This window comes from Phymastichus coffea, unplaced genomic scaffold (assembly GCF_024137745.1).
Source record: "Phymastichus coffea isolate CEN01 unplaced genomic scaffold, Cenicafe_Pcof_1.1 PCOF00021, whole genome shotgun sequence".
Classification (NCBI taxonomy): domain Eukaryota; kingdom Metazoa; phylum Arthropoda; class Insecta; order Hymenoptera; family Eulophidae; genus Phymastichus; species Phymastichus coffea.
Genome location: NW_026706832.1, coordinates 3729629 through 3744503, shown reverse-complemented (window position 1 = coordinate 3744503; position 14875 = coordinate 3729629). Strand labels below are relative to the sequence as shown.

At 39.3% G+C, this 14875-nt stretch overlaps 1 protein-coding gene across 1 annotated transcript in view; it reads right to left on the bottom strand.

Annotated features, from left to right (window-relative positions):
• LOC131675450 (cullin-2-like) overlaps positions 1–14875 on the bottom strand; it is a 673085-nt gene that overhangs the window by 618066 nt on the left and 40144 nt on the right. The window lies entirely within an intron of this gene.

Here is a 14875-nt window from a genome sequence, read left to right as displayed (position 1 = left end):
AAGAATTTCGCTTTTTTTTTGTTGGATGGTTTAATAAAAAATAAAAGAATATTTTTTTGTATCAATTGAAACAAAATTTTTTTATTGATAAAAAATATATCTTATTCTACATGTTCTTAAAAAAATACATATTATTCTACAAAGTATTTACTTAAAAACAAAATCACTATAGAAATCCTTCAACGACTTCATCGCTCTCTTCCCAATACATACAACAGCCATCAATATAAAACTTTTTCATTATTTTAACGTTTTGATGTGCACATGTCGTTACGTATTTGCCGTTATGATTAGGGCACACGGTAACTGATTTTAATTTTTCGAAAGGCGAATAGCCCCAATCATTCAAATTGAAAACTTTAAGGCCATATCGTTCTAACCACTCTTTTTTCAAATCTCCGGAAACGAAAATTTTTGTGGCATCTTTGAGTGTATCTGTGATGATGAATTTATGCTCTTCGTATTTATAATCGCCAGAGTTCCATGTTAATCCATGATAGTAGAGTTCTAACCAGAGATTTTCTCGCTTATATTTCTCCGTTAGCCTTCGCCATGGAAAGGGAGGTTTGAACAAGCGTACGAGCGGTTCTTCGTTGTAGTTTAGTGGGAGTATCGCTAACTCTTTCACGGCATAAGTTTTGCCAAACATCATGAAGCCTTGCATATCCACTACGTACTCCATTGCGATAGAAAGCTACTACTGAGCTGCTTAAGGAAAGAGTCAATTCTTTAATACCCCCCCCCCCTCTCCTACATAAGTTTCTTCACATCTCCATTTATCGGATTATACTGAACGATGCGATCGTGTAGAATAAGACAATACGCTGTAGTTCCTTCGGGAATATTTTCTCTGGTTTCGAACTCCAAGCGCACATCTATTGGAGCAGTCTTTAATGATTCGTTTTGTTTCGAACAGTCAATCACTACGAGTGGCATGTAATTTTTATATTCGAGTTTTTTGAGCATCGGTTCGGCATCCTTACCGTAGTATACGTTTTGAAAATTGGCATACATATCGTACAACATTGCGTACTGGTTTTTACTGAAATCAATGTTGAGATTACCGTATGGATAGCACTGAGAGTTGAGGTACAGTTTTACATTTCTGATGTTACAATGATCAAATATACTAGCGTTAGAGTTTGGTTCATTTTTTCGATTGATTTGGAAGGCTAAGATGACGTAGCGTGGTTTCTCCAACTGATTTGTCGTTTTAACTGTCCAGACGTGATTTGTGTTTGCAGGCAGCGCTGGATATTCGTACAGTTCCCAACTACGAAAACTCATTGAAATACTTCGTTCGCTTTTTAGAAAGTCGAGTAGACGTATTTTCTTTGCATTCGAGGCAGTCACATAGGGCATAAGCCATTCGAGACGTGTTACATTAATCTTGAATTCTTCGTAAGCTTCAACGTTGGCCACGGTCTTCTTCGTTTGATAAACTGCATTTAAATCAGTACTCGATCTTACGAGAATTAATTCATGTTTCATATTCACTAGCACTTTGCGATAGTCCTCAGCGAATCCAAGTATGAAGCTCAGAGGAATCAAAATGTCAAAGTCGCCATTCACATTAGTTATTTTACGGTCCTCTTGTTCTAAGGTATTTATCCATCCGGCATTTTCGGCAATCAAGGTTTGACTTGGAGTGAGAGATAACCAGTTCTTCATAACGGTTGTGAGACCAACGTTCTTACATTTATCTATTTCTATAGCATTCAGCTCATACCTAATTTCTTCAAACATGTGACAAATAGCATTATTAACAAAATCAGTATTCGTTAACAAAGTGTTATTGTTGCTGCGTAATCATCCACAAATGTGTAACGAGCTGCGAGATGGTAAAAGGCACAAGTCTTGATGTTGAATTGATATACGAATCTCGTCACTATTTTTGAACGATGAATTGGTGTAAGGTTAATGAGCGTGGATTTCGTAATGAGCCAAAGATTCATCGAAGACGACAGGTGACTGTATTTCGAGAATGTTCTCCATTGTTTCGTTAAAAGCAGCAGCAAAAAGAAAAAATTAAGCAATTTATTTTCCACCTGGAACTACTCTTAACCCAAGACTTTTTAGGAACTTTATGCTTTGACGTGTTAAAGCTTTCGCTTTCCGATGACGATTGATGACTGGAGTTCGTCGTGTTGACGTTTTCAATTTCAGTCGACGACTGATGATGGGTTTGCATTTTTCAATGCTTACATAGTCCCTACCACTCTTTGCATCGTAAACAATTCCGCTTATATTCCGCTTATTATACGCTTTTAAGGTGTAATCTGATGGTTATGACTTCACCGCGAAAATTAATTAAATTTCCGTCTTGATCGACGATGCGTAATTGTAAATAATCTATAGACTTTTTCGTAACTGGAAGATAAATCACGCGAGAGGGAATTTCAATAATTTTATATCCAGGCGGTACTGCTGGAAAAAATTCGTGAATATCGTGAACGGTGTTTCCGTTCAAGTAAGCTCCAGCGGTTATATTACACTCGACTCTCACAGCGTTCACTCTGAGAATACTGACGGGAAGATCAGAGTTGTGAGAAACGTTTGCCTCTAATGTACGTTGTGAAAAACCCAACAATCGTCCGATAGAATTCTGCGGACGAAAATCGATAGGTTCGGAACACTTGATTGTACAATGCAAGGTGTTGTTGTTTGGTTTCAAACTAAATATTATATTATTATTATTATCAGTACGGAGAGGCTGCACAGCTTTGCGAAGAAATTTATCAATGTCGTCGATCTCGTAGGTCTCGACAGGTATGTCGATAATTTGATTTGCGACGTAAAATTTATTATTATGTACGTCGATATTAGGTATCGAGTTGAACGTTAGAAACTCGACTAAGCCCAACTTGTAATGTTTATGCTGTGATAGTTCGATTGGTGGGAAATAGTGCGCTTCCAACAGTGAAGAATTACCCGAGAGCGTCAGAGTTAACGAATCCTCCATGACTGTGTGAACATGACTACCGATATTTTCACGTTGCCTTTACTTTTATACCCTCGCACAAAAACTGTAAGCAAAGATGACCGCATACGTGAGAATTGAAATCTTGATATCTTTTCGTATTATATTTAATCTCGATATCGCCAAGATACATCATTAAATCAATAGGTGGTCTAAGATCTCCAAAGCTATCGAAATATGTGACGTTTTTTGCGATAAGCCACCCAGTGCGTTCCTGTTCCTTCGACGCCGTCAAGATTGACTATAGCTGATTCGTGATAATATGGTCCAGAACTCGGTAAGTCATTTCTCATGAAGACTCCGCGAAAATTTGGTATACTCAAAACTTTTGCATACTTCATCAAGTCGGCATTTGTGAGGGCTCTATCTGGTAAATTTATTTCGAACTTTTTTTTTTTTGAAACCTGATCCCAGATAAGGTTTGAGATAAAGTCCATAGCCTTTTTTATAAGGTTTGAGATACAGACCTTTTCCCAGAGTAATGGTCTCCATCGTTTTGTTGTGTCTCTTGTTCTCTTCCAATTGCTGTTTTGCAGACTTTGCATCGTTCACGGCTTTTGCGATTCCCGCGGCACCACCAGCTAGAGCGCCAGTTGCACTCAAGCCTGCAAAAAGTGGTATGAGGAAGGGCAAAGCTCCACCCATCTTAGTTGATATTGGCAGAATTCGTGGAACATTGATGTTTGCTTTTCCACCAGCTTTTTTAACGGTTGTACGAGCTTTTTTCAAAGCAGAACCGATGACTTTGCGCGCACATTTACCCTTGGACCATTTGAATGTGGCCGCTTTGATCACGCTTTTCAAATTAACTAACTTTTTCGTTTTCTTGCGTCCTTTCGTCTTGGTTTTCTTTCTTCTCTTCGCGAGACCCATACCAAACTTTGATTTTAATTTCATGGCGTTAGATATAGCGTAAGCAGCTGCTTTCTCATCAAAACTAGAATCCTTAGCGAAGACTCTTTTGATCGCTTTTTCAGCTAAAATTTTGTCTGCGATATTTCTAGCCTGGATATGTTCTCGATTTTTCGAGTACGCTATATCGTGTTGCTTGCAAGCTGCGTTGAGAGGATTGATTCCTGGATCGCCGCGAGCTAAACGTGTCTGTAACTTAGTTCCTTGTCCGCAATATTGATAGCCTGGAATATGGAGTTCAAACGGAAGTTTATTAATGATATTATTGACGAATCCTCGTCCTTTCTTTGCTCTTTGACGTTTGCATATGATCATCCCTCGACCAAGTCCAACACACGACTAACGTTTTAAACTATAAAAACAGGTATATATATAGCCATGTGGTCAGTTATCGTTCGAACTCTGTCTCGTGAGTATGAATTTCAAGAAACAAACTGTGAAACTTCCCGTAGAAAATTTTGACGTCATCGTGCGGGAGGATAAGCAACCAAAGCGTCATGGAGATTTACTGCCGAATAGCATCAGAGCTATTTTTTGTGGTCCGTCCAACTGTGGCAAGACCAACAGTCTTTTGGCGCTTATCACTCACCCCAATGGCGTTAGATTCGAAAATGTTTACGTGTACTCGAAATCGCTCGATCAGCCAAAGTATAAATTATTGGAAGAGATGTTAAAGCCGATAGACGGAATGAAGTATTTTCCGTTCAAGGAGCACGAATCCGTGATCGATCCCGAGCATGCTTTGCCTAATTCAATTATGATATTCGATGACATCGCCTGTGAGAAACAGGACAATGTACGCGCTTTCTTTTGTATGGGCAGACATAGGAGCGTCGACTGTTTCTATCTCTCGCAAACGTACGCGCGTATTCCTAAGCATCTCGTGAGAGATAACGTCAATTTATTAGCAATTTTTCGACAAGACGAAGCAAATATGAAACATATATACGACGATCATGTGAATTCAGATATGACTTACAATCAATTTAAAGAACTTTGTGCAAAATGCTGGTTGGATGATAAATATGGGTTTTTAGTGATCGACAAAGACAGAACTATAAATTGTGGAAGATATCGAAAGGGCTTTGATTGTTTTGTTATAAATATATCACGATAGTAATGCGGTACACAGTCTCTCGATGATCGTCGAAGCGTTAACATGGCTGATCATCAAAGGGAAAAACATGTGCTTTCTCAACTCCTAAAAGCGCAAGACGCGATAAGACGAAAATATAGTTTATTGAAGCATAACCGAGAGTATACCGACGAAGTCTTGAATAAGACATTCAAACCAATAGTCGATCCTCTTAAAGTCATAATAAGAGAGAAGGAACAAAAAAAAAATCTTCCCCCCGAAACTCCCGTTACAGTTATTAAAAAGCCGAAATTTCTAAACAAAAAAAAATTAAAATACGAAATCAATTCGGCTGATAATGTCGACAAGTACGAAACCGCTCAGTCTAGTGGCGGAGATAGCGATGCTACTGTCACGCACAATACTACACAATTTTATAACAGTTTATCCGACGAACCGAGCGAGGATGAGCATTTAGCTGGCGACAAGTACACGAATGCATTGAATAAAAGTGATTCGAATTTTGTGGACTTGATTTATGGAGTACGTAAAGAACGAAATGGATCATACACGCTTGGTAAATCTACGGTGATTTTTGACAAAGATAACGTAGATGTCGATGATTTCAAGTATCCAAAAACACAGGGTTTGATGGAGTTACTGGTTGCAAAGCAACCTGATCAAAGTTTAATCACTTCCAATGATCTCAAGAGCTACAAAGAAATCTTGGAGATATCTAATATTCATAGGAAGAAAAATAATCCAAACGAGGCTATACGAGCGCACAATAGTAATAAATTCAATAACATAATTGGTCCGTTATTTGGTTTGACAAAAAAAAATACAAAAGGAGGCGAGGGGCTGCTACAGACGACTGATACGTCTTTGCCGACCTACAAGATTGCTCGAAACAATACTTCTATGGATTACGTATACTGGGATGATCCGAATGAGCTCGTTGATCGTCTTCGATTGTTATTGGCTGAGCAATCAGCTGGTAACAATAATCACATCAACGAAATTCATTCGATAATCGAAGAATTACGCGAGGGTGGATATATATATACTAAGAGCACACCTATCGTTCGAGCATTATCAAAATGAACGTCGACGTATTCGGACGTAAATATAAAGAGCAAGGAGTTCACGGTCTTCGCGGTCCGCCCGGTATTGGGTTCAAGCTCACGAGCGAGTACCATTACGATCTAGAGAATAAAAGATTGGAAAATCTTGCTCCTCCGCGGAAGGCTAAAGATGCTATAAATTGGGAAACTGCGGAAAACATTGTTCAGATGGCAATTAAATCTACGAGAGACGTGATCGCACGATTAAGGAATGATCTTGAGGATTTGGATGCAATTATCAAAGAGGAATTACCACGAATAAAGTCAAGTGTTGAAAATTTAGAAAACAGTCGATTAGATGGAAGCGGTGGTGGAGGAGTTGCACAAACCAACGAGACGTAATTATCCAAGACGAAAGTACGACGTTCGAGGTATCGATGAGACGTGGCAAGCCGATCTCGTCGATATGCAGGCCTATTCTAGACAAAATCGCGGCTATAATTGGCTTCTCACGATAATTGATAATTTTTCAAAGCACGCGTGGACTGTGCCAGTGAAAAGGAAAACCGGTCGCGATGTGACAGCGGCCATGAAATCTATTTTAGCGAAAGGTAGACGGCCAAAGAATCTTCATACGGATAGAGGCAAGGAATTCTACAATACAGATTTTCAAGCTCTCGTGAAAAAATATAATATCAATCTGTATTCCACCAATAGTTCGCTCAAAGCTTCGATATGCGAACGATTTAATCGCACGTTGAAGAACGCTATGTGGAAAAAGTTTGGTCTCCGTGGGAACTACAAATGGTTCGACGTACTACCGGAGCTCACAGCTGCTTACAATAATCGCAAACACAAAACTATTGGTATAAAACCTATCCAAGTTACAGCGGCGAATCAAGCTCAAGTATTAAAAAAATTTATACAATACGTGGGAAGAAGAAAGCCAAAGTTCAAAGTTGGCGACAAAGTCAGAGTGAGCAAAGCGAAGCAAGTATTTAAAAAGGGGTATACACCAAATTGGTCAACGGAAATATTTACAATTGTGCGCGTGGCACCAACAAATCCAACTACTTATCATTTGAAAGATTATCAAAATAAGCCTATCCTAGGTGGCTTCTACGAACAGGAACTTCAGAAAACCAAATATCCCGACATCTATCTAGTGGAAAAGGTTATTAAGAGGCGTGGTAATCGAGTTTTCGTAAAGTGGTTAGGATTTGATGATTCGCACAATAGTTGGATAAATAGAACCGTATTGTAGAGAAAAAAAAGAAAAACTATGTAGATTGAAGAATTAATAAATAAACACACAAGCGGCGGCGGCAGCAGCGACCGTTGGCTCGACTGCGATCATTCCCAACGCCTCTATCCGCCCCTCCCTCTCCACCAACGGAATGCCGTAATGGCCCCAAGGAAGCGTATCGGTGGTTCCGGGCAGCAAGAAGCGTTTATCGTCGTGCGCGCTGAGCGCGATCTTTGTTTGTCTCTCGCTGTACAATTGATGATGACGCGATCTGATGAACTTTTGCTGTCGGCTCATAATCACATTTTCTCGGAGACATTTGACGTAGTCGGCGAACGTAATCGTGGTATTCAGCACCGAATTCTTGATCCCCTTTGCCTTCTTTATCGCATCTCTATTCCGAACTCTCACGCTGTACATTTTGCTTCTGAGTCCCACGAACTCGAGCATGAGCATTCCGGCGTTCTCGTCCTTCATCTTGCCGACCACCTTCTTATTGGCTCTGGGAATCGCGAAGCGATTCGGCTCTGGATAATCCGACGTATCGAATTCGTGAATATCACGACGCATGACCTCGTACATGTCTACATTGGTGATCTCGTACACGAGACTGTCCGTGTCGGTGTACAGAAGCTTGCAACGCTCCTCGCCAATGGCGGCACCGAGCATGTAGTCGTAGTGGAATCGATACACGAGCGTCTTGGACAAGTCGAGAACAGCGAGACCTATGTAAATGGGTTTTCTCACGGTGATTTTCGTACGCAACAGTTGAATCGCCACCAGTTCGTCGTCGAAAATGTCGCTACTGTGGAAATTTGGTCGAGCTATCCGAGCCTCGGCACCGTATCGCCCCTCCCACTTGTTCACCAACTTCACGTCGATGTGTTTCTTCTCGTTTTCCATGGTCTTGCCGTACACCGCATTGTTGAACAGTTTGTACAGCATTTTTTCGAATTCGTTTGCCGCTCGCTTACGCAACTCGCTATTCAAATCGATGTACGTCTTGAGCCATGGGCTCTGCTTAAACTTTAAAACCCGATGTATCTTCGCGAGGTGCAAGCCATGCCCTATTGCTTGTTTCAGAGCTCTGTAGTGGATTACGTAACGCTCCTTATCATGGAGAGTCGTCATGAGCTTTTTCTGCTTGGATCCCGGAGCGGCTTTGTGCTCCGGACAAAATGGCATATCTCTGTGCGCATCGTGAATTTCTTCTGGATACTCCAAATCCACCTCGAGTATGTAATCGAAGGCTGAGTCATCGGGAATATCGAAGGAAAAGTTGGCGGCGGCGTCAATGTCGCACCACTCGAAATCACCGAGTGGAAGTAGCTCGGTCATACTCCAACCGTAAAGGTTATTGACGTCAAAATACATCAAATATTTGTCATCTTTCTGTGGATCGTAGTTGTCGTCGTCGTCGTCCATGTATGGATTGTTCGCGACAGCGTACCTATTACAACACTGGCTAACTCCACCGCGAATGCCGCGCTCGACAAACATGAGCATGTCGATATCCATCAAGAGCTCCAACCTTATACCCGTATACTTCAACATGGCGTCCCAACTCAATCCGGGCGTCGTATAGTAGTGGGCCGGATCCAAACGATACGCCGTTCGACACTTGGCTCTGACATTTTCAAAAACTTCGGCCAACAAGAGAACGTCCGTCTTGAGATACAAATCCGAATAGTTGCCGAGATCGGCGATGTCGAACGTTCTCCAAACGTTCTCCGCGTGACTGTACTCCTCGTCGCTGATATCCGAATCGTACAGACTGCTGTAAAAATCTTGGTTTTGTGGAAGCGTCGTCGTGTCCTCGAATTTTGTAAACGACGACACATAGTCATACGGAAATACACCTTTTCTCTTGAGTAGGGCAATCTGCGGCAGTGTGTATCCGTCATCTTGCTGAAAATGTCGCTCTAGAATATCGTGTTTTTCCAAGTACGACGATAGTTTGTCGAGCGAAGACGCCATAAATCGAAACGAATCGACGAAACGCAGCTTTATATCGGTACCTTCCACGTACTTCGTAAAAGATATGTATTTTTCCTTGGTTTGAGGAATGAGGCTCACTCGACCGCGATTCGTTCGCGATTTCCCGGATAAATAGATGCGCATCGTATCCGCTGAGATTGTGAAAAAAACGGGTATAGTTCGCGATTCTTGATAAGGAATGTTACACGTGCTGTGAGCAGCTCCACGATACTTTCCCGTAAAGTGACAATGATCGCGAACTTTTCTGTCTTTTTTTTTTTTCATTCTCGACAAAAGGCCTATTACATATATGACATAGCGTAGCACGAAGAAAGCTAAGTGCCTCTTGAAACGTTAAATTTTCCATAGGCTGCGGGCTTCTGTACAACTCTTGCAGATACTTGGCCAAATCGTGAAGATTGCGAACGAACCACTTGGCCGGACCAACGTCATCGACGGTTTTCTGTCTGTAGCTTCGATAACGCAAAAGAGAGTCATCGTAGCTACACTTGACGAAAAAGCCAACGTTGTACGGTTTGTGACGTTGATAGATCCGCTCGTCGTTGAACACCGCTTCCAAGAGACTCTCAAAATCGGCGTACACGACGAACGGTACCGCGCACTCATTTTTAAAGTTTTCAAATTGTAAATATTTATCCTTGACACTGGGAAGCACAATTTTACACATATTCACATTTTTACAGTCGATCTCGTGCGTTTTCAATCTCTCTTCAGTTAGAAAATAGTGCAAGCAACGATCGCATATGTACGACTTACATTTGCGAAATGACAACTGTCGATATATCAATCGAGATAAGTCTTTTATCCAAACGTAGTGCACTTTGTATGGTATACCGGGACGTTCCATTTACTGGTGCTGCTGCTGCTGCTGCTTTTCGTTTACATCGATATAATAATTTTCCACTAGAAGAAGATTCACATGCCTGTCTTTTTTCTCATCGGTCAAATGTTGCGGCAACACATCGTAGGATCCATTATTCAAATTTAAAAAGTACACGTTCACTGAAACGTTGTTTTGCTTTTCAAATTTCACGATTTCTTTCGGGTGTACCGGAAATGATAGATTTTTGAAATTATATTTATCTTGATGTGCAGTATAGACAGTGACACGGCATGCATTCCTTGCGACTGGATGTAACGCCGAAAGGATGGCCCATTTTAAGCATTCGTTATCGTTGTTCCGCACGTTCACACAGGCTTTCTTATTTTTAACAGGCTTGGGCAATTCAACGTAAGAACCAACTCTCATAGGATTGTACTTGCTGATATTTACGGTTAAGTTTAATATAACGCGAAGAGACCAGCCTGAGTCTTGCTCTTGAAATTCTTTCGTGCTCTTACTAACTGGTTGTAAAACGTTTTCGACGAACCACTCGTCTATATCTGTGGTTAGGTATATCGGCGCCATCTTCGTATTGAAATGCTTCACATCGAGCTTTTCATCACAATTATTCTTTTCGACTGCATACTCGGCATCCAGTACGGCATTAACTTTTAAAGAACTATGTTTCTCCAAGGTCTCCTTAATTTGAGCATGGAATAATAGTTTGGCATGCCTCAAAAACGCATTCAAATCCAGATGTTTCAGATTGGTTATCACACCAGTCTTTATTCTGCCTTTGAACGCACTATTGATGTCGTTCCAGTGAACTGTTGAGTCTTGAGCTGGATTAACAACAACCGGTGTAGTGGTAGTAGTAGAAGTAGTAGTAGTAGTAGTAGTAGTAGTAGTAGTAGTAGTAGTAGTAGTAGTAGTAGTAGTAGTAGTAGTAGTAGTAGTAGTAGTAGTAGTAGTACTAGCCGGTTCGAGACCTTCACCAACTACATCTAAAATAACGAGAGGTTCGTATATGGATTGTTCGCTATGCTTGCTCACCACAGGTTCGGCAATCGATGAGGTGGCAATGGGGGGCTGTGCCAACAGCCTACTCTTGTATTCGTTTGGCAGATGTAAAACGCTTCTAATCATGCACATAGCTGCCTGCAGCTTCTGTTTGCCAGACACGATCAAGCTAGGCGAACGAGAAAGCTCATCGGCTTTGCGCAAAGCCAATGAACCCAGTGTCAACCATCTTTCGATGTCTTCGACACTAGCATCACCTGCATTCGCCAGACGATGTGCGCGCAAGAGCAACAAAGCTGTGTTTTTGAAATACTCAGCCATGATGCTAGTTACTCAACTGAGCAGATTTGACAAATCCATCGCGTTATATTCATTACTCGTCAATGCTGATTGGTTGGAAAAAGTATAGAGATTGCTGTTTGTCCTCTGGAATAAGATCCAACTCCATCGGTGCTTCTGTTTTAACCACCTTACCCATGGGAGTGGTTATTAAAGAAAAATCAGTGTGAAAACCGGCGGTTAGCGAGAAATTTTCATGGTATTCCGTGGGAATCTGGCGATTTACCGTACGACGATCTTGGAAAAATAATCAAAAAAACACTTTTTGGAGCAACTATTTTTGTCAAAGGTCTTGAAAAAACAAAATGGCTGAGAAATTTGTTGACCAATGCACAGTAAGTGTCTTTTCGTCGCGTATCATCTTAAAGAGAAAAAAAATGAGATCTAATGATTTTTTTACAGAACGACTGTGGTTAACGTTGAAGATTTGGGTTGTCCATCACTCAAGAATATTTCAAACGATAGCATTTCCCTATGCAGTAACCACAACGCGTATCTATCAAATCCACCGTGTGCCTTTAAAAACGCGCTGGCTATCAGTAGATGGATGCTCGCTCGCAAAAGTCGTGATATGTAATTTGATTTTTTATATCTAAGTTTGAAAATAAATTTTAAAAATTAACGTGTCGATCAATCCTTGTTTTTACTCACTTATCATATATATATATATATATATATATATATATATATAACATTAAAATACAAAAAAAATATTAGATTAAAAGAAAAAAAGTACACAAACATTTTTTAAAAATAATAGGAACTTTATTAAAACCAAACAAGAACTAATTTACGCAAAATAAGCACGAACGCGTTTGCTAATAGTTTGACGACATATTGGACAATCGTCAATTCTTGATGCACATTCCATGCATACAGTGATATGTCCACAAGGTAAAAAAAGTACAGCTACCCTAGCATCCAAACATATCTTACATCTGGTAATTTCAAGTTGACGCAAAATATTGCCTATATCTCGCTGAGACTTTTCAACCCTTTCGCGAATTTTATTCATTTTTTCATTTTGTTTATAGATACTCTTCTTATAACCGCGTACAAATTCTTCGCAAACAGATACCATACCAACAGTTGCATTTGCTATGGTTTTCGAAGCACATTTCTCCGTCAAATGTAAATCGGAAAAAAGCTTGGTAACAAGACTCTCAATCGATAACGATAACGCAGGCTCGTCTGTACTCGAAAGTGGGCTAGTTGTTGCGCACGCTGTTGCTGCCCGATACTCGAGCTTATACGGTCCACAAACATCTTTACTTTTTCTTCGAGGAGGAGGTACCGGTACGGGGCTCAATCCGATCGGCACATTGCCGCAACTTCTGTTACGAATGAAAAGGCAGCCGCCATCCCAGCGCTTATGTTCCGTCATAGGGTCGTCACCTTCTTCCGAACGACAGATTTCCATACCACATTCAAAACAGCGTACTTGATCGATCTGCCCCGTATAATAAAAGCCGGCAGCAGCAAGATCTGCTGGTCGTACGTGTGCGCATGTCCATTGAGACGTGAAGCTATCCAGCCTCGCTTGCTCAAATCTGCACAAATAAAAAAATTTTAAAAAAATATATAAAGTGTGTTCTATAAACAATAAAACAAATAATTACCTATAGTCAATCTTGTTGGAGCTCATTGTAGAATGTTCGTATAACCTTTCTTCTTTCACACTTTACACTAGTTCACTCTGGATGCGAATGCAACTGCTGATGAGATGCAGCTCATTTTTATAACGAACGATTGAGATTTCCCCTTCCATCCTCCATTAAAAAATTCCATACATGCCATACGTGCCATACATTCCATTCATTCCATACATGCCATACATTGCATAAAAAAAATTCATTTAATTTTTATGAGTTATACGTACACGTGCGCACGCGTATGCGTATGTAAAGCATACTATACAACTTGTGGGGAATTGACTCAACGGCCTATGCGAGTGACGTCATTTAAAACTGTCGCATATACGCACTGATTTTTAATAACGATATTTTAATTATTTTTAATTGAGAAGAAATTACCTATCCTTTCTGTTGAATTTAATTGTTGACAATTTACATATAAATAATTAATTGTCTACTTCTTATACTCTATAAGAAAAATTAGTAACATTATTTATCGAATTTTTTTCTCGTAATAATCTTTCGGTAATATTAAAACTGTCGCATATACGCACTGATTTTTAGAGACATTTTTTTTGTTGTTGTTATTTTTAATAACGATATTTTAATTATTTTTAATTATTTATCGAATTTTTTTTCTCGTAATAATCTTTCGGTAATAGATATACAGGAGAATCGAACCTAGCCTCCTTTGCATCTATACGACAGTGCTCTACCGTCTGAGTTATTGTCGCTCTTTCTAAAGATAGTGCATACTAACTGTATATTATTTTATGATTTAGGAAAAAAATTATCGTTTTTTTTTAGTATTGTTTTGTACACTGAATTAAACGAACTATTTTTATTGTGTATATTTTTTAACTAATTAAAAAAATACTTACCTTATACTTACCTGCTCGTTTCGCTGAAAATGGAGGGGGGGGGGGGGGGGGGGGGGGTAAGAATAAAGAAAAACACAAGGTTGAATTTATTCGTAATTTCAAATTGTTATTGTTTTAGTACTTACCTTTGCGGCTACGATATATTTGCACATACGTTTGAATAGCACTTAAAAGTGCTGATTTTTTAAAAAATTATATAAGTTTTTTTATTAAACAAATAGTTAGTCTATGTTATATTCAACCATACGTTTGAATAGCACTGAAAAGTGCTGATTTATAAAAAAATAATATAAGATTTTTATTGAAAATTTAGCACTGATATATTTGCACATACGTTTGAATAGCACTTAAAAGTGCTGATTTATAGAAAAATAATATAAATTTTTTTTATTGAAAATTTAGCACTGCAAAGTGCTGTTTTAAATTGATCATGATATCGATTAACTGTCGGGATTGTACAGCTTCGTCAACTTGAAAAAAAAAGTGGCCCAGAAAAGGGAAAAAATACTTACCTTATACTTACCTGCTCGTTTCGCTGAAAATGGAGGGGGGGGGGGTAAGAATAAAGAAAAACACAATGTTGAATTTATTCGTAATTTCAAATTGTTATTGTTTTAGTACTTACCTTTGCGGCTACGATATATTTGCACATACGTTTGAATAGCACTTAAAAGTGCTGATTTTTTAAAAAAATTATATAAGTTTTTTTATTAAACAAATAGTTAGTCTATGTTATATTTAACCATACGTTTGAATAGCACTGAAAAGTGCTGCTTTATAAAAAAAATAATATAAATTTTTTTTATTGAAAATTTAGCACTGAAAAGTGCTGTTTTAAATTGATCATGATATCGATTAACTGTCGGGATTGTACAGCTTCGTCAACTTGAAAAAAAAAAAAGT